Raw genomic sequence first — 20,942 nt, forward strand, 5'->3', positions numbered from 1 at the left:
TAGAAATGACTTTAAGCTTATTAATAAAAATTGTGATTTATAAAATGTAGTTAAAGCCTTTGTTGGCTTTATAATGAATCCTTTATAATCTTCTTGAAATCAGGGGTAATGTCTTTCATGATTTTTGAATGGCATCTTGGCCTTTGTGTGGTCTTTAGGAGTTACAAGAAGAAATACTATTAGCATAATGCAAATAATTATGTTCTTAATGGGCCAACAATTATATTTCTTAAAGAACTGAGCCAAAATATGATCTTTCTGTTAGACTTCTGTAGGAGGGTTGTCTTTATTGGCATCCTAGAAGATTTTGAATCTAGACAGCACATGCTGTTTTGGGAAGGCTGGTCTACTAACTTGTGAAAATACGCTGCAGAGATCCACAAGGGTCAGTGCCCCATTGGGAAGCTCACCAGGGGATGTGGCCTCCTCTCTGTATTGCTGAAAACCTATCTAGCTTTTATATTGAAATTGTATTATTTGTATTCAACAAATGAATGAAGGAAGCACCTGTGATGGAGTAGATGTGGTTAAAAATGAATGGTTCAGAGTTGGGAAGAGACCCAAGTTATTAAAATTGGAGAAGCCGTGACTGATGTTTGAAGGATATTTAAAAGCAATATCCAAATATATTCTTCAGATCTGTGTTTGGATGTATATTGCATTTGCTGTTAATTTATAGAAATGCATTTCTAGAATGTTTTGTAGGCTGTTAACATTGTGGCTCTAGAGCAGTGGTTCTCAACCAGGGGCGATTTTGCCTCCCTGGGGACCTCTGGCATTGTCTAGAGTCAGTTTTGGTAGTTGCATTCGTAGGGGATGTGGTGATTGCTCTTGGGGTTTCTAGGGGTCGAAACCAGGGATACTGCTTAACATGCTGCAGCGCACAGGTCTGTCCCCCAAAACAAAGAACTATCCAGCCCAACTGTCAGTAGTGCTGCTATAGAGAAACTCTTCTCTAGAGTTTGCCTGCTATCTAAATGTCTTAACGTGATACTCTGGATATTCTCTAGTTTGTCTTTTCTTATGCAGAGCAGAATCCCTATGGTTCAGCCTACCCCTGTGCTCATCCCTTATGTACATATAGTGTTGCCTCATTACTTTTTGTAGATGAGTGTTACTTTATTGTATGATACCATAACTTATGTACCAGTACCCCTTCAGTAAACTTGTACACATGTCAGTTTGCTCTTCTGAGAGAACATCTGTTTATTTGTTATTATTTTTTTTTATATAATCTTTTTCTTCCCTTTTTCTGGACCTTAACGTATTCCCTGCCCCCTGCCTCTAATTCTAATTCACACCCTCCCTTCAAGACTAACTTAATGCTATCTCTTTTTCCTGAAAAGTCCGGGTGTTGTCCATTCCTTTCAGTTCCTATGCTTCTTGGCAGCCCACCCTTTGGGAATTTGTTCATTTGCTGCTTTTTTATCCTTTCACACATTGATCTGATTTCTCTAACTAGACTGTCTACATAGTCGGCAGGAAATGTGTGCTGCACATCTCTGTGGCCTCCACAGTACCCACTAGCCCAGTGTTATTTGTGACACTGCTGCACTGGAATTTGTTGAATGATTAAATGAATTCTCTCTTAAAATGTATTTTAGCCTCCCAAATTATGATTAATATATTGGACATCATTGGATTATACTCAGTTTTTAAAACCATTCTTTAGCATAATCCAAAAATTCTTTCATTCTTATAAACCAGCTTTTCTTAAAGGAGAACATTTTCTCTTCTCATCTTCCTTCACCTCCCCCACTCTTACAGAGTCCTGTTATTTGTGTGCGAATATGTGTTTTAAAATATTCTCGAGCCCTACCTTAGGAAGTGTTCAAGGATATTAGAAAATTAGCTTTCTAGATAATATTTTAAGATTCTCAGAGATATAATTCATTTTTTAATATTTGTTGATTTGTGAAATTGTCAGAGGTAATAGAATAGAAAGAGGAAGGACTTTGGAATCAAACAAATGTAGGTTTCAGTACCAGCTCTGGCCATTTACTTGCTCTGTCACCTTGGACAGGTTACTTTATCTTTGGGGCCCTAGGTTTTAGTGTGATGCTAAGAAGTATGTGGGGGTGGGGAAGGGTGGCATATCCCCTCCCACCTACTTTCATAAATATTCCACCTAAGTAAAATCATTGTGCTTGGTTTGCAAATTAAGGTTCCAGTCATCTCAAAAATACGTATAATCTAAGCCAACCCCCCCCCCCATTCTCCCCAACTCCTTTTTAGTTTGTCACCTCTCAGTCCCTTTCATGTGCACTACCACAGCTTACTTTCCTAATCTGTTTTGTACCTGCCTTTTGGGGATTTTGTGAGGATTTGTGATGATGTGTTTACAGCTACAACAGTCCTTACCCATGACAAGCATGCAATAAATACTTTTATTAAGCATTCAATAAACATTATTATTTATGTTTTGATGATTTTGTTATGAGATACTTGACTTTACAACTGTCGGTGAAACCCACAGTTTATGTTTGTAGACTTAAAAGACTCTGTCACTTAGGTGTACTGAATTCTACTGCCTCCGTGGTTCTCAGCTTCTGTAATTCCAAGTCAGTCCTGCATCCTGCCTATTAACCAGTCACCATCCCCACCTACTCCTCTTTCTTGTCACTGTAAAACAAAACTACTTCACTACTATCAGTACGGGAATGATAGTGTTTTAAATGAAATATCAATGAAGCAATAGCTGGCTTCTACAAGCCAGGATGAATAATGATTTATAATGGCATGTTATGGTATCAACTTAATTACCAAAGGCCTGATGGGACCTATACCTTGAGAGTTGCTAGTGCGTCCTGTTAGGGGAAGAAAAGAGTGAGAGATGTAAGTAATCTGTGAGCTGTGGAAATCATTTTTAACATTTAAATGAAGTCTGGTTACCACCTACAGAGTGCTAGAGATAAGAAAGAAAAAACTCTTTTATGTATCAAAAGAACAAAACAAATCAATGTATCTTGTAACTTACCTGCAGAGGGGTAGTGTGGGGTAATGGAAAGAGCCCTAGGCAAAGAATCTGGGAACCACTGTCCTCATCTGTCTATCCACTAAACTAGGGGTGAGGTATTGGGTAATTAATTTCTTTCCCAGGCTTCAGTTGTCTCCTGTTGTAAATGGAGGGAGTTGATAATGATCTGTCAGATCATTCCAGCTCTAAAAAATCCCAACTCATTTGATTAATACAGTCTAAGAAATGTAGTATGAGTTTTGCCATTTTAAAATTTATAAACCATTTCCAAAGTAGTTGTTTAGGTAAATAGTTTGTTGCATGTATTTGCCTTGGGATTACATCTGATGGAAAAACAGGAGTTTGGCCTTTTAAGTTTCTTTAGGCTTTGGTACATTCTGCTTTGTGTCATCTCAAGTGTCAGTCTTCTGTCCTTGAGGAGAATTTTTACCCATTATGCTAATGTTTTCTTTTTTGTTCTGATGTCATGTATCCATTTGAAAGATTTCTCAGAATTTCTGGTTCTCTAAGTAATTTTATGTTAATTTTTATTTACCTGAACTTTGTATATTTTATGCTATTTATATTTGCACATCTTCCTTTTCCAAAACATCTTTTTTGAGAGTACTTCAAATGTGAGATGAAATCTTCTTGTTGAAGACATTGTTTTAATTAATTCCAGGTAATGTTTATTGAATGAATTCGAGCCACACTTTTACATTTTGATTTAAAAAAAAAGGCATTGCCCTGGGAACAGATGAGGCTCAAGCAGTTGAGTACCTGCTTCCCACATGGGAAGTCCCAGGTTAGGTTCCCAGTGCCTCCTATAAACAAAGAAACAAACAAAAAACAACAAGAGAACAAATGGAGAAAAAAAAAACTCAAGGGAACCGATGTGGCTCAGTGGATGAGTGCTGGCTTTCCAAATATGAGGTCCCAGGTTCAATCCCTAGCCCCAGTACCTTAAAAAAAAAAAAAGGCGTGACCCTGCTCTGTCAGTGAGCCCAGAGTCTGATAGGAAAGATACTCCTGTAAACAAATAACAAGATAATGTTATATATGCATTAATATATATACAAGCAAGGAAGGAGTAGAGATAAAGGATGATTCATTGGAGGCAGGAGTGGTGAAGGAAGTCTTTACAGAATAAGTAAAACTTGAGAAGGGTTTTAAAAGATGAATGCATGTTTTTCAGGTGGATGAAATAATATTGAATTGAAAAAGACAGTTACATAATGCAAAGGAATCCCTAAACCATATGGTATATTCAGGGAAACAGTATTGTGTTGTTACAGCACTTAAATGTGTGTTTTGGGGGTTGTGGGTGTTGAGTGATGGCAGTTGAAGCTTTAAATGTGGGCCAGATCCTGAAAAAACCCAATTGACAATGGATAACCATTTAAGCCCAGGAGTTACCATGGTCAGGTTTGTATTGAAGTGGTAGTGGACAGAGAGATTGTAGGGGCTGCACTGAAGGCTGAGAGGAATCGATTTTGAGACTGTTAATGTATCAGAAGTTGTGGATATCATAAACCAAGGCATGGAAGTAGAGAAGAGGAAAGGATGGCGTTTGAGATTCACTTAGGAGGTGAAATTGAAACCATTTAATATTTTTGTGAATGTTTAGAGTAAGAGAGAGGAAGATGTCTAGCTAGGATAGCCTTGGGAATTAGATAGCTTGTGGTGGTACTACTTAAAAAAGATACAGCAGGAAGGAGAGCAAATCTTGGAAGGGAGCCGAGGAGGTGACTTTTGATGTAATGTCTAGGTTCCCATGGGAAACCTAAATGAGGAAAGTTAGAGGTAGAGATTGGGAATTTGTCAGTCTTGGGAGTGGAGCAGAGGAGAAAAATGCAAAATGGTGGAACTCCAGATGATACCAGGGAATCATTGCATTTCAGTGCAGTGAAAAATGGGTGAGAAGTGGATGAAATATGGGTAAGTTAAGACAATTCCAGTTTGGAAATTGTGAAGGTATACTGTCTTCATTAGTGTAAAATCCTCTCACTTCTCTTTTGCAGAAAATATACAGTTTTGTCATACTGGTCATTTGCTGTTATTATTTCCCTATTTTGCCTTTATGACTTGGCTTATCTTTTTTTTTTTTTCCAGTTATTTTCTTGGTTTTAAAGTTTGTCCATGCTCAAACTGTGGCTGAATTTCTGTATACCTCAAAATTTGGAGGATGCAATTTTCCAAAGCTAACAACTTTTTTTTTTTTTAAGATTTATTTTATTAATTTATCTCCCCTCTGCCCCCGCACTCACTGTCTGCTCTCTGTGTCCATTCTTTGTGCATTCTTCTGTGTCTGCTTGTCTTCTCATCTTCTGTTTAGGAGGCACCAGGAACCTATCCTGGGACCTTCCAGGAGAGAGGCACCCAATCGCTTGAGCCACCTCAGCCTCCTGGTTTGTTGTGTCTTTAATTGTCTTTTCATCTGTGGCTCTTTTTTGTGTTAGCTCTCTGCGTGGGCTAGCTCGCCTTCACCAGGAGGCCCTGGGAACCAAACCTGGGACCTCTGTTATGGTCAACGGGAGCCCAATTGCTTGAGCTACATCCACATCCTAATAAAGTTTTAAATTAAAATATCTTGAACATTTTTTTCTACTCTTCCATTGAAGTCTTTACTTAAGTCCTTTATATTGTGTCTTGGCCCCCATTAGCTCTCCCCCTCCCCCCAAATTAAACCATGTCACTTAGTTATCTAAGTGTTTTATCTTTTTATACATTGTTTGATTTAACTGGAAATCACAGTGCTGATTAGTCTCCTGTTAGAATAATATGGCTTTGTAGAAAATAAAGTCACAATCAAAGATCTCAGAGTATGCCTACACAAACTGTTAGGAGTACTTTATTAACTTCACTACATGCTCTGTTGGTTGAAGGGCAGAGGGTTTCTTTTTATAAAATAACTTTCTAATAGCAGTCTTGGGAGTGATACCTACCCAGGAAATATGAAATGTCCACTCCACATCTTCCTTCATATGGTAAGAAATTGCCTTGGAGGTGACTCTTCACACCCAAGGAAGAATATATGTGTATAAAATGTGTGTGTGTATGTATGTATATGTATATAAAGAGATAAGAGATAAGTAATTAGCTCACATGATTATGGGAGTTGGAAATTCCAACTTTTCTGGGGGTATGCTGGAGACTAAATTTCAGTAAGAATGATGATCCAAGTCTAGAGTCTGAATTCTTTAGGCTGGAAATTCACTAAAAACTGGAGGATGTAGTCTGGAGGCAGAATTCCTTCTGATCTGTGGAACCCTCAGTTCTTATTTTTAAGATCTCCAAATGATTAGATGAGGCCCATACTTGTTATTGAGAGTAATCTTTACTTAAAATCATCTAGTGGGGGGGAGGGGGAGGGAGTAGATGTGGCTCATATGGTTGAGCTCCTGTCTCCTGCATAGGAGGTCCTGGGTTTGGTTTCTGGTGCCTCCTGAAGGAACAAAACTAAAAACAAGCAAAAAAAAAAAAAAAAATGAAGAAACCAATTCAGGGAAGCCGATGTGGCTCAGTGGTGGAGTGCCAGCTTCCTACATACAAGATCCCTGGCCCCTGATACCTAAAAAATAAAAAAAATCAACTGTTTGTAGATGCTAATCCCATGTGTGAAATACACCTAGGCCCAAATTTGACCAAACAGCTGGACACTTATGAATCCTGGCCACGTTGACACACAAAATTAACCATCACAGTAGCAAAAGAGCCACTTGGGAAAAAGGCTATTCACAAGGTTTAAAATATAAGTAAGTGGAGAGAATTGAGTGTTATCTGAGAGGGGCATTTAGGAACTGAAGTTATTGGAAAAATTTTGAGTATAGTCTAAAAGATAGGACCTGAGAATTAGATTAGATATTAACAAATTTCTTTACATTTAAGAAAGATTTTAGTGGTTTCTGATAACAAAATTACCAAAAGTCAGTTTTAGAATAAGATCAGGAAGAGTTCACTACTAAAGGTTAGGAACAGATTCTTAGCATTTGTAATTTATAAGAGTAGAGAAACTGTGCAGCACTTTGTCTTTAATTTCCATTATTTTAAAGTATCACTCTGTTCTACAGTTAAAATGCTCAATAGTCTTAGGGGTCCTATAGATTGGTTTCATTGGGTCATTTTTGCCTAAGAAACTTAGCTGTCCTGTTCCTTCCTCCCCACTTCCACCCTTCTCCCACTACCCTTTATGGTAATTTTGTATTGCTTTTGTGTTACTCTTGAATTAAAGTGCTTGTCAACATTTTTTTCCTGCCCTACCACTCCCTCTCAGTATGTAATAATGCAGTGATTGGTGGTTGAAGAGAGACTCCAGAGGGAAACTGCCCTACCCAAACTTCAGTTCTGTGACAATTCCAACCCATCAAGTTCATATGTTCCCCGTCTTTCTCTCTCCTAGTCTCAATGGTGGAAGTTCCAAAGAAGAGGTTCCTTCTACCAAGATGTGATCCTCATGTAGTGTTATTAGCTTGGAGAGGTCTCACTTTTGCAACCTTAGAGACCTCATCCTTGAATTGATGGGACTCACAAAATACTAATTTGAAAATTTGAAAGGCCAGTGTATGCATTGAGATTGAGAAAAGCACTGCTGAGTGAATAGCTGTTTGCATGTGTTTGAATCATGCCTTCTCTTCCTACAGGCAAGCTATATGCACAGCCAAGGAATCATTAAGTTGCTTGGTCAGCCTGGATTTGGAGCAAGGGGAGTTGCTAGATGATTTGAACATCCCTCCATCTCCACAGTGGACCCTCTAATCCTGTACACTTAGGTGTGTACAATCTGCCTTTTGTTTTTGTTGTCCTTCCCAGGTCAGTGGTCCAGTCTAGACAGACAGGGTCCAGTCTAGCAATTATTTAGCTAGGTGATCTTGAAGGGGTCTAAACCCCACTAAGCCTATTACTCCATTGTGACCATATAAAGTTGTTGTGAAAATTAAATTATGAAAAATGCTTGCAACAATACTAAGTACATAAAATAGCTGTTGTCATTATTATTATCATTACTCATTGAAAACTCACCTACCACATCTGATACACTTACCTTTTCTTCAGATAGATTTAATGATTTTTCTGGTTACAGCGAAGTCCTGCATCTGAAAGCTTTTCTTTCTCTTTAAGGTGACTTTCCATACCTCTTATCTCTGGAAAATTTCACTTTCAAGTCTTTGTTTCTATTTGGAGGCTTCTGTGTGCATGTGTGTATGTCCACTGCCCTCAGCTCACCCTAATAAATTTTTCCTTGATATACTTGCATATTCATATCTCTATTAATAATTTGCCATGTCTCTCCTGCAAAAACTCTCTTTTTAAAAAAAAAATCTGAATGAGCTTTTCATGTGTTTAGTTTTAATTTAAATGTACAAAGGAGAGGGTTTTTACTAAGGAAGCACTGAGCTACTCATGATTGCTATTTTCTTCTTTTATGAGCTTGTAGTCCTTCTGGCTTAACTGCTTTAAAATTGCTCAGAGTTTACAATATAATTCAAATTTTTTGACAGCTATGATTTGTCTTGTATGGATGTCCAATAATATCATCTCATGATAATGAACCCTCACCCAGCCCCCAAGCTGGCAGGAGATTTTGCAGGATGAATTGTAGTACTCCAAGTTTTGGTTTCTTTTTCCACCCATCTTTTAATTTAACCTTGAAACTGAAAGTGTGGTTTAGAGAGTTAAAATAGCTTCTGGAAAGATCTACTATGAAAACGGATGATAAAATGTGGCCTGTGGGTATATCCAAGTGGATCTTATATAATTCAAACATTGGTTAGTTTGTATGGTTTGGCTGTCTATACTGAGAAGAGGCAGAAATTGGAGAGAAGGGTCTATTGGTTGATTCTCTAAGGACAAAGCTGACTCTACCACCGTGGTGTAATAATACTCCTGGAAAAAGCTGAGAAAATGAGTATCCTCATTTTGAGTATCCTCAAATATTCAGAAACGAGTTTCCTCAATGTGGAATTCTCCTTGACAGTAACGAATGAGGCAAGAATTTGCAAGAAAACAACGAACAGGTCATATCCAGGAGGCACTAGGCTACTGACCAATATTAAAAGCCCATCTTGATCTGCAAACAAAAACAAGAAGAAACATGCTATCCAGTGATTTTGAGGAGGAAGTTGCCTCTGGAAAGTGGGGATAAGATAAGGGACTTTTAGAGTAAAAATGTCATTACATTTATGAATAGAGAGGCAGAGGTTGGCTGAGCAGTGAAGGGACTATTAGAAGGATGAAAATCTAAGGCTGGAGCTGGTCCTGGACTAGGAGGAGCAGCGCTAGGAGGGTGACAGGTGGCCCATATAAAAGGATGTTTCTAAATAAAAATAGGACTGGTTATAACTACTTGGTAAGGTGGAGACCAAATTTTTATTTTTTTAAATTAAAAAAATTTTTTTCTTTATTTTTTTAATGTTACATTAAAAAAATATGAGGTCCCCCTATACCCCCCACCCCCCTTACCCCACTCCTCCCCCCATAACAACAACCTCCTCCATCATCATGAGACATTCAAAATTTTTATTTTTTTAATAAAACTTATAAGTAAATTATATTGGAGAATATGATGTTTTTGGGCCCTTCATTTGTAGGTAATAGAAGGGAGGTGATTGGGTAGATAGGGATTTAATGGGCTTCTTTGAAATGTTGAGGAAATTTCCTTTCTTGAAGTTAAGGCCTTTATGGAATAATGCAGATGTCTTCCTTTTGGAGTACTTTAGACTTTTTCTCTTAGAAAAGTTGAAAAATTCATTATGTTTAGACTCCAGCACCTACAATCTGATTTATTGGACTTACCACACTCAGCTAAGATGGAGTTGAAGAAGGACAATCACCACACCATGGAGCCTAGAGTGATTACAACTGAAAATGGGAGGATGGCAGCCAGCATCCATGTGGAATCTGAGCCTCCTCTTGACATAGAGGTGCAATGGACACAACCAATCCAATGTCCACATAGAAGAGGTGGCATTGGATTGGGAAAAGTGGACATGGTGGACGATGGGTATGGGGAAGGGCAGGAAGAGATGAGAGGTGGGGGCGTATTTGGGACGTGGAGCTGCCCTGGATGGCGCCTCGGGGGTGATCACCGGACATCGTGGATCCTCACAGGGCCCACTGGATGGAATGGAGGAGAGTATGGGCCATGATGTGGACCATTGTCTATGAGGTGCAGAGGTGCCCAAAGATGTACTTACCAAATCCAATGGATGTGTCATGATGATGGGAACGAGTGTTGTTGGGGGGGGAGAAGGGGGGTGGGGGGGTGGGGTTGAATGGGACCTCACATATATATTTTTAATGTAATATTATTACAAAGTCAATAAAAAAAAAAAATCAATTTGTATTAAAAAGGGGTTTGCCCACTGTGAGTAAATGAAATAAAATTATTTGTATAAACTAAAAAAAAAAAAAAAAAAAAATTCATTATGTTTAGACCTTGGAGAAGTAGCTGGACACTTGTGTTTTGTATCTATGCTACCTTCAGTAACAAAATAGGGAGTCTGTTACGTTTTATTCTAGAAAGTAAGAGTAGTTATTTCAGGGGTAAAAATAATCAGGCATCAATGATTTTTTTTTTCCCCTATTGATGTACTGGGACCCAGGATTGAATCCAAGACCTTGTTAAGTGGGAGGCCGATGCTCAACCACTGAGCCTTATTGGCTCCCCTGAGTTGTTGTTTTTTCATTAGTTTGCTTGTTTTTTATTTTTGTTTGTTTTTAGGACAGACTGACCACTGAACCCGAGACCTCCCATGTGGGGAGCAGGCTCTCAACTGCTTGAGTCACATCTGCTCCCCAGTGATCTTTTTTCCACCCCCCACCCCGCGATGGCTCCCTCATATGTTTGCTCATTGTGCTTGTTTGCTTGATGTCTGCTCATTTTCCACTTATTTGTTGTTTGTCTTTTTTTGGAGGCACTGGGAATGGAACCTGTTACCTCCCATGTGGGAGGCAGGTACTCAACTGCTTGAGCCACGTCTGCTCCCCGCAGTGCTCCTTTAGTGCATGTTTAAATATAAGCTACCAGGGTCAGTGGGCAGTTCCTGTCCACTGTTTCCCTCAGAGAATTTATACCCTCCTCACTCCCTCACAAGATGAGACCAGCGCACCTCAGTGAGGCCTGAAAGAGAAATCTGTGGAACCTGCCTTGGAGTGACATATTTTACTCAATTAATTATGAAGCAGTAGGATCAGGATCAGGAGTAACGTTAAAACCTGTTAGATGTAGTTCAGGAGTGTTTTTGTTTGATTACTCACCAACTAGCTCAGGATTTTTTTTTTTTTTTAAACTAATGAAGGGTCACAATATTGGAGAGTTTTGGCAATGTTTCCTGTTTTATTTTTAGTGATTTCAAATAAGAGTGTGTACTGAATAGCCAGAGATATGCATCAGGAGCCTCAAGTGTTTTATGTATGTGTGTTTGTTTTTAATTTTAAAATTCAAGAGGTTTGATTTTTCTTTTAATATTAGTTGAACTGTAAAGTGTTGAAAGCAAATGTTAGAATATTAGCTCTCAGAAAAGCTATGTTGATAATTATTTTATACCAACTTGTGCACTTTGGCTCTTACAAAAATCACTTAATTCGTCAGTTATAGTAACTTTCTAGGATTTAGGACCCACAACTGTGAACAATGAAATGTAGCAAAAACATCACACAGCTGGTCTGTGTGTGGGAGGGAGTGTTTGACTCTGGAGCCAGCAGTATGAGGGCCTGCACTGTATTTATGCTCAGTAAGCACTATGCCTATTGCAGTGTTTACACCTCTATTTTTGGATTCCAAGATTTAATATCAACAATCTTCACTTTTGGATTCACTGCTACATTTCCAATTTTGGAGACAGTACGATATAGTTGTCTCTGTATGTGAATTATTTCCCTGTGATTATTGTGTGTGGTGGATAGCAGACTCTAGAATAATGAATTCAACACTCCTTTTACCATTTCTGCAGGTAAAAAAGTTATCTTTTATTTTGAATAAAGTTTAATCTTGAAATAGAAGCCTAATGGGAGTAGAAGGTTCATGGTTGGAGTTTGTGGGTCATAAGGTGGGGAGGCAGGGATGGATTTAGTTTACAGAGGGTTTGGCAAGCTAAATAGAGGAGGAGGCTAGACTTAATCTTGTATCTAGGAAGCTGGGGGTTGCTAAGGATTTTTGAATGGGGAGGTGAAATGTAAATGATTCTCCTAGTTTTCTACTTCTGGGCCCTACAAATCCTGTACCCTTCTGCCAGCTCCTTTAAGGAAGATTAGGTGGGCAGGTTTAACCCAGGGTAGTCTGAGGGATGAAGACAAACTCATCCCAGAGGACTGTTTCCTAAATTTGTCAGATGGTGGCAAAGGAAGAGGAAATGGAGAAGAATATATAAAGGAATTCTCCAGTGTGTTTTCCCCATGCTCATCAAAGAAAATTTGGAAAGCAGAGAAAAAAATATTACTTATAGTTTCATTGTTTAAATCCCAAACATTTTTCACAGTTTGGCTAATTTTCCTTTCCTAGTTTATTTTTTGTATGAGTTCTTTTTCCTTAAATTTTTAAAACTTCTGATATACTTGCAATAATTTTTTTTTAAAAAGAGGTACCGGGTATTGGTACTTCATACATGGGAAGCAGGTGCTCAACCATTGAGCTACACCTGCTCCCCATTTTTTTCAAATATTTTTATTCTTTAATTAATCAATACATATCAACAAAGCATACAATTCATTCAGAGTGCATTATCAGTGGTATTTGGCACAATCACATATTTGCATTTATCACATCAATCATCATTAGACTATTTTCATTATTTCAATAATAATAAAAAAAAAAATTCATCACCTCTTGATCTCTCTATGCTTCCCCTGCTGTACATATTTCTGACTATTCTTGCACAATTACTTGTTTATTAAGCAGTTTTATTGAGATATATTCCTATACCATACGATCTATCCATAGTATATAATCAATGACTTTTAGTAAAATCACAATGTTGTGCTTTTGTCACCACAAAAAATTTTAGAACAATTTCATTACTCCAAAAAGAAAAACTCTACACCCCTTAGCAGTCCTTCCCCAGCCCTAAATAACTACTAATCTAACTTCATCTTTATAAATTGATTTATATTTACATTTTATATAAATAGAATCATACAATATGTAATACTTTGTGTCAGATTTCTTTTATTTACGTAATGTTTTTTTGTCTGGTATTAACATCTTGTAGTATTAATATACATTTGTATAGTTTCAAATAAAAACAATCTTATATAAGCAATTTTACCCATATTCATATATCACATGTGGTTTTGTTATGCTATACAGTTCCATGTTACCTTTTTTAGCTTTCCTTTCATTAATATACATGATCTTAGACTTTCCTTTTAAACCCCTTTCAGTCACATAATAGTATTGCTAGTTACAGATAATTTATGTTGAGCTTTCACCTTTTATAGTTATTCCCCAAAATTAACACATACTTTTAATCAATTCTGCACAAGGTAATACTCAGCTTTCCATTCTCTAACCTCATTCTGAACTTTAGGGATTCGCAGGTCCGTGGTTAAAACTACAATGTTGGGAATGTTCTTTTGGCGAATATGGCAGGGGAGGGTTACTAGTGCAGTGTGTCAGGTGTGGGGGGCAATATGGTTTAGGGCACACCTGGAGCATGCTTCTATGGAATATGTAAGTGTTCATCTTGTAGTGTGTTATCTTAGTGGGAGGTACCAGAGATTGAACCCTGAACCCACACAATAAACAAGAAAATATTAAATTCCCATCCTTGGGAGTCCTGCTGTATTCTCAATTGGAGGGAAAAGAATCCCTCGAGAACATAGGCAGTGCCTAAATAAAGAAAACTGACCAATATGTCAAGCCCTCAATATTATTGCAAGTAAATATGAATATTATTCTTAAAAATTGAAACTTAGTGGTTACTGTAGGTTCCAAGGGGAGAGGGAGGGAAGAAGAGAATAGATAAAACATTTTTATCTATTTTTAGGGCATTTTTAGGGCATTGGAGTTGTTCTCCCTGATGTTGCAATAAAGAATATCGGCCATTTAAAATTTTGTCAAAACCTATAAAAGTGTATGGTTCAAAATGTAAACCATTATGTAAACCATTGAGCACGGTTAGTAGCAATGCTTCAATATTTGTATATCAGTTAAGAAGTGTATCATCTGCATGTAAAATGTTATTAACAGGGGAGAGTGGAAAGCGGGAGAAGGATGTTGGGTATATGGGAATCCCCTATTTTTCTATGTGACTTTTCTATAACTTAAAGCTCCTTTGAAGATAAAATGAAAAAAAACAAAACAAAACAAAACTAGACACTTGGGGAATATATGGAAGAAATTGTCACTGTACATAGGACAGCAGATCTTATAGTGATGAAAGATAGAATGTATAAAAATTTTTAAAATTATTACAAATTTTTTTAAATTTTATTTATCTTTTAAACTATTACTTCATTTTCTTATTAATTTTATTTTGTTATTTTGTTGGCTTCATTTTTGGAGCAGTTTTGGATCACATGAGGGTCACAACTGTGGCAGGAGAGGCTCACTGGTGCAGGGTGTTGGTGATGGGGGGATGTATAGGGAGGGGTGCACCCGGTGCATAACTTTAAGGCATGTGAATATATTCAGGTGTTCATGGGGCGTTGTCTCAGTAGGTGGAGACCCACACAGTAATGGAAAGAATAGTGATTTTTTTATCCTGGTGTGGTTTTAAACGTGATATCTCTGTAAGCCAAAATCAGCATATAAATGCATTACCTTCCCACTGATGTGGGACATGACTCCTGGGGATGAACCTCCTTGGCACCAAGGGATTATTATAATACCAAATGCCAAATAGTAATGCATTTGGAAAAAGATCTATTCAAGTTTTGAAATTCTTCTTTGTACTTGCTCAAAGTCTTCTTGATGTCATTTATCTCCTTTGCCATATTTTCTTTTTCTTTTCTTTTTGTTTTGAGGGCCTGGGGATTAAACCTGGGACCTTGTATGTGGGGAGCCAGCTCTCAACCACTGAGCCACATTGGGTTCCCTGAATTAGTTTTTTTCGTTTGTTTTACTTGTTATTTTTGTTTTTTCAGGAGGCATGGGGAACCAAACCCAGGACCTCCATTGTGGGAGGTGGGAATTTAATTGCTTGAGCCACATCTGCTTCCCTGTATTTCCTTTCAACTCATTAATTTGATTTTGGATTTTTTGTATGCATCTCATTAATTAGTTGTCTCAAATCCTGCATCTCTTCTGGGGCTTTGATATATTCCTTTTCTTGGGCCATGTCTACAATTTCTTAGTATGGCTCATAATATTTTGCTTCTGTCTAGGCATCTGATTAGGATGGTGAGTTTATTCTAATGCATAATTTCAATCTCTTTTGTAGAGGTTTAGTGGCAGGAGGCTGTGTATTACTGCTGTTCTTTGATTCTTGTTTCAACTTGGGTGTTTAGGAGTGTCCCTGTTAGCTGCTCAAAACTGGACCCTGGACCCAGTAATAGGTTGCAGACCTGCTTCCAAGGGTTTGGGGAGGGAGGCTATAACGGTCGGAAAAATCCCCTCTACATAATTACTTTTTATTTCCTCATGTGCATTCTTTGGTCTGTCAGCAGATGGCACACTGTGACAGCCCTCTCGGTTCAATGCCTGGTTGGAGTGTGTTCATTGCAACATGGACCGGATCAGTGTGGTAGAGAATCCTGCCTGGCAACTAAGAGCCTTTGTAGTTGAAGCTTTCTGAAAGATAGTTCAACAACCTTCACTGGCAGCCTCCTTCCTTTTCCCCGGTAGGAAATAATTCCACTTCTTTCTGCATCCTCAACAATCAGTCCCAGTCAGTAGAGTGGGAAACTGAGAAAGTAGTCTTTAGTCCCTTACTGGCTCCCAGGGCAAACAGTGTGGCCTCACCTTTCCTGGAAGGGCTCATGGGACACAGCAGATGAAATTTGTGGATGAAACGCTGAATCAGCCTTAGGTCGTGTCCCTCTCTCTCTCCCCTTTCTAGGGGAGTTGCATCCTCAACAATCAGACTTGGTTTAGTAGGGAGGGAGATGAAGAGGGTCTTTAGTCCTGTACTGACTCCCAGGACAAACAGCGGTGTGGCCTTATCCAGGCTGGTGGGGTTCCTGGATACAGCAGACCAAATTTGTGGGTCAACAGCAGAGTCAGCCTTAGGCTATGTCTCTTTCTCTCCCCTTTCTTGGGGAGGTGGCGCCCTGGGATCCCTTTTTCTGTAGACCTGCCAGCCCAGAGGCCTGTGAATTCACCTTTTGAATTCAATAGGGGAGGGTGCCAGCAATAAAAGCTGCGGCTTTTAGCTCACAGTTTTGCTGTCGCAATTCTCTTTCTTTGTCCCTCTCTCTTCTGGGCAGTGTTCAGCCTTCCCCTGGTATCTTAAGCCCTACAAGATTTTTTTCTAGACCGTTACTGCCTGTCTAGCTGTTTCTCTGAAAGAGAAGAGAGTCCTGTGTCTTCCTAGTCTGCCATCCTCGAAGAAGTCCTGTAGCTTTGATTTGCGTTTCACTAATCGCTGGTGAGGTTGAACATTTTTTTCATGTGTTTTTTCTTGCCATTTACATTTCTTCTTTGGACAAATGTCTGTTCAAGTCTTTGGCCCATTTTTAAATAAGGTAGTTTGTCTTTATTGTTCAGTTGTAGCATCTCTTTATATATCATGGAAATTAAACCCTTATTGGGGATCCCCAAGTGAAACGCAAAGACCAGCAAAGAAGGATTTTCTGACAATGAGCGTTTGATACTGAAAAAAACAAACCAAACAAACAAACAAAAAAACCCTTATTGGGGCAGTTGATGTGGCTCAAGTGGTTGAGTACCTACTTTCCACATGGAAGGTACCAGGTTTGGTTCCCAGTGCCTCCTTAAAAACAAACAAAAAACAACAAGCAATCAACTGAAAAAACCAACTCAGGGAAGCTGATGTGGCTCAGTGGTTGAGTGCCGGCTTCACACATGAGGCCCCGGGTTCAATCTCCGGTCCTGTTGAGGTGGCTGCCTTTTTACTATTTTGACAAAGTCCTTGAGGTGCGGAAGTATTTAATTTTAAGAAGGCCCCATTTATCTAATTTTTCTTTTGTTGCATGTGCTTTGGGTGTAAGGTCCAAGCAACCACCACCTACCACAAGGTTGTTAAGATGTTTCCCATATTTTCTTCTAGTAATTTTATGGTCTTGGCTTTTATGTTTAGGTTTTTGATCATTTTGAGTTGGTTCTTGTATAGGGAGTGAGATAGGGGTCCTCTTCCATTCTTTTGGTATAGATATCCAGTTCTCCCAGCACCATTTGTTGAATAGAATGTTTTGTCCCATTAAAATGGACTTGGTAGGTTTGTCAAAAACCAGTTGGCTGTAGAGGTGAGGGTTTACTTCTGGGTTCTCAGTTCTATTCCACTGATTGATGTGTCTGTCTTTATGCCAGTACCATGCTGTTTTGACCACTGTGGCCTTGAAATATGTTTCAAGATCAAACAGTGAAGTTCCTCCCATGTTGCTCTTTTTTTATTTTTTAAATTTCTCTCCCCCCACCCATTTGTTTGCTCTCTGTTTCCATTCGCTGTGTGTTCTTCTGTGTCCATTTGTATTCTTGTCAGCGGTACCCATTAACAAACTGTCTCTTTTTGTTGTGTCATCTTGCTGCATCAGCTCTGCATGTGTGTGGTACCATTCGTGGGCAGGCTGCACTTTTTCCGCGCTGGGCAGCTCTCCTTACAGTGCGCGCTCCTTGCTCATGGGGCTCTCATACGCGGGGGACACTCCTGCGTGGCATGGCACTCCTTGCTTACATCAGCAGCACATGGGCCAGCTCATCACACGGGTCAGGAGGCCCGGGATTTGAACCTTGGACCTCCCATGTGGTAGGCGGATGCCCTATCAATTGGGTTCCCCCTCTTTTTTTAAAGAATACGTTTGACTATTTAGGTGTACTTCCTCTTCCAAATGAATTTGGTAACTGACTTTTCTATTTCTGTAAAGCAGGTTGTTAGAATTTTGATATGCTATTGCATTGAATCTGTCAATCAGTTTGGGTAGGATTGACATGATCATGATATTTAGTCTTCCAATCCATGAACATGAATTGTCTTTCCATCTGTTTAGGTCTTTCTTGATTTCTTTTAGCACTGTTTTGCCATTTTCTGCATATAGGTCTTGTACTTTGGTGAAATTGATTCCTAGGTATGTGAGTCTTTTTCTTGCTACTGTAAATGGAATTTTTTTTCTGATATACTCCTTGGATTGTTCAGTACTCTTGTACAGAAACATTACTGATTTTTGCATGTTTTTCTTGTATTCTTCCATTTTGATGAACTCTTTTATTAGCCCAGGTAGCTTTGTTGTAGACATTTCAGAATTTTCTAAATGTAGGATCATGTCATCTGCAAATTGTAAGAGTTTTACTTCCTCTTTTCCTATTTGGATGCCTTTTTTTCCCTTGTCTAATTGCTCTAGCTAGAACTTCTAGAACAATGTTGAGTAACAGTGGTGACAGTAGGCATCCCTGTTTTATTCCCAGTATTAGAGGGAAAGCTTTCAACCTTTGCGTATCATGTTGGTTGTAGGATTTTTATATAGGCCGTTTATCATATTGAGGAATTTCCCTTCTATTCCTGTCTTTTGAGTGCTTTTATCAAGAAATGATTCTGAATTTTGCCAAGTGCCTTTTCTGCATCGATGGAGATGATCATGTGTTTTTCTTCCCTTCAGTTTGTTAATTTGTATTACATTAATTGATTTTCATATGTTGAAACAGTCTTGCATACAGGGAAAACATCCCAGTTGGTCGTGATCACATATTAGTCTTTTAATATGCTTTTGGATTTGATTTGCTAGCATTTTGTTGAGAATTTTTGCAGCTATGTTCATTAGAGAGATTGGTCTGTAATTTTCTTTTCTTGTAGTGTCTTTATCTGGCTTTGGTGTTAGGGTGATGATGGCTTCATAAAATGTATTGGGTGGTGTATTAGTCAGCCAAAGCGTTCTGGTGCAAAATACCAGAAATTAGTTGGTTTTTATAAAGGGCATTTATTTGGGATAGGAGCTTAGAAATAACAGGCCATAAAGCATAAGTTACTTCCCTTACCAAAGTCTATTTCCAAATGTGTTGGAACAAGATGGCTGCCAATGTTATGAGGGTTCAGGCTTCCTGGGTTCCTCCCTTCTTCAGGCTTCTTTTTCCTAGGCTCAGGGTTTCTCTCTTCCTGGGGCTTGCTTCTGTTTCCTCTGTGAGCTTATTTCCTGGGGCTCCAGCTTAAGGCTTCTGCATCAGACTCCAACATCAAAACTCCAACATCAAAACCCTCCAACTCTGTCCTTTGCCATGCCTTTTATCTGTGAGTCCCCACGTGGGAACTTAATGCCCTACTGGCACAAGAAGTTTACGTGATTAATTAATCAGGTAAACCTCTGAATCCAAGATAATCTAATATACCCAGAGGAAAGATCAGTTTATAAATATAATCTAATATTTCTTTTTGGAATTCGTCAATAATATCAAACTGCTACAGGTGGGTCTTCCCTTCTCTTTTGGAAGGTTTTGAAGAGGGTTGTGTTAATTCTTCTCAAAATGCTTTGTGGAATTCCCCTGTGAAGTCATATGGTTCTCGACTTTTCTTTGGGAGATTTTTGAGTGAGCCAATCTCTTTAAATGTAATTGGTTTTTAAATTCTTGAATATCTTTAGTGTCCGTGTAGGTTGTTTGTGCTTTTCTAGGAATTTGTACAGTTTATCTAGGTTGTCTAGTTTCTTGACATACAGTGTCCTGATCCTTTTATTTCTTTGGGGTCAGTCATAAGTTCCTCCCTCATTTCTGGTTTTATTTATTTGCATCTTCTCTCTTTTTTCCTTTGTTAGTCTAGCAAGGGTTTGTCAGTTATATTGATCTTTTCAAAGAATGACCTTTTGGTTTTGTTGATTTTCTCTTTTTAATCTCTCAATTTCATTTATTTCTGCTCTAATCTTTATTATTTCTTTCCTTCTGCCTGTTTTGGGGGTGGTGTGCTGTTCTTTTTGTAGTTCTCCAACTGTTAAATTAGATCTTTGATTTTAACTTTTCCTTCCTTTCTTTTTTTTTTTTTTAAAGATTTATTTATTTATTCCCCCCGCCCCCCCCAGTTGTCTGTTCTCTGTGTCTGTTTGCTGCATGTTCTTCTTTGTCTGCTTCTGTTGTTGTCAGCGGCACAGGAATCTGTGTTTTCTTTTGTTGTGTCATCTTGTTGTGTCAGCTTTCTGTGTGTGCAGCGCCATTCCTGGGCAGGCTGCACTTTCTTTTACGCTGGGCGGCTCTCCTTATGGGGCGCACTCCTTGCACGTGGGGCTTCCCTACGCAGGTACACCCCTGCGTGGCAGGGCACTCGTTGCGTGCATCAGCACTGTGCATGGGCCAGCTCTACACGTGTCAAGGAGGCCCGGGGTTTGAACCGCGGACCTCCCATGTGGTAGACGGATGCCCTAACCACTGGGCCAAGTCCGCTTCCCTTTCTTCCTTTCTAATATAGGCTTTCAGGACTATACATTTCCCTCTCAGCACTACCTTCACTGTTTCCCATAAGTTTTTGTGAATTGTGTTCTCATTTTCATTTGTTCAATATGTTTACTGATTTCCCTTACAGTTTTTTCTTTGACCCACTGATTGTTTAGGAGTGTGTTGTTTAGCCTACACATGTTTACGAATTGACTACTTTCCTGTCTGTTACTGATTTCCAGTTTCATTTCATTATGACCTGAGAAGGTGCTTTCTATAATTTCAGTCTTTTTTCATTTATTGAGCTTGCATTATGACCTACATGTGGTCTATCCTGGAGAAAGGTCCATAAGCATTTGAGATGAATGTATAACCCACTGTTTTGGTTGCAACGTTCTGTATATGTCTGTTAGGTCTAACTCGTTTATCATTCTTTTCTCATATTGTTAAAGATCTCTGTTTCCTTTTCAATCTTCTGTCTAGTTGTTCTATTCAGTGATGTGAGTGGTGTGTTGAATTTTC

The 20,942-nt window shown here is 38.7% G+C and overlaps 1 protein-coding gene across 4 annotated transcripts in view; it reads left to right on the top strand.

Moving 5' to 3' along the window:
* Positions 1–20,942, top strand: part of PPP2R5E (protein phosphatase 2 regulatory subunit B'epsilon) — a 193,611-nt gene that overhangs the window by 101,993 nt on the left and 70,676 nt on the right. The window lies entirely within an intron of this gene.

Source organism: Dasypus novemcinctus, chromosome 3 (genome assembly GCF_030445035.2).
Source record: "Dasypus novemcinctus isolate mDasNov1 chromosome 3, mDasNov1.1.hap2, whole genome shotgun sequence".
NCBI classification, from domain to species: domain Eukaryota; kingdom Metazoa; phylum Chordata; class Mammalia; order Cingulata; family Dasypodidae; genus Dasypus; species Dasypus novemcinctus.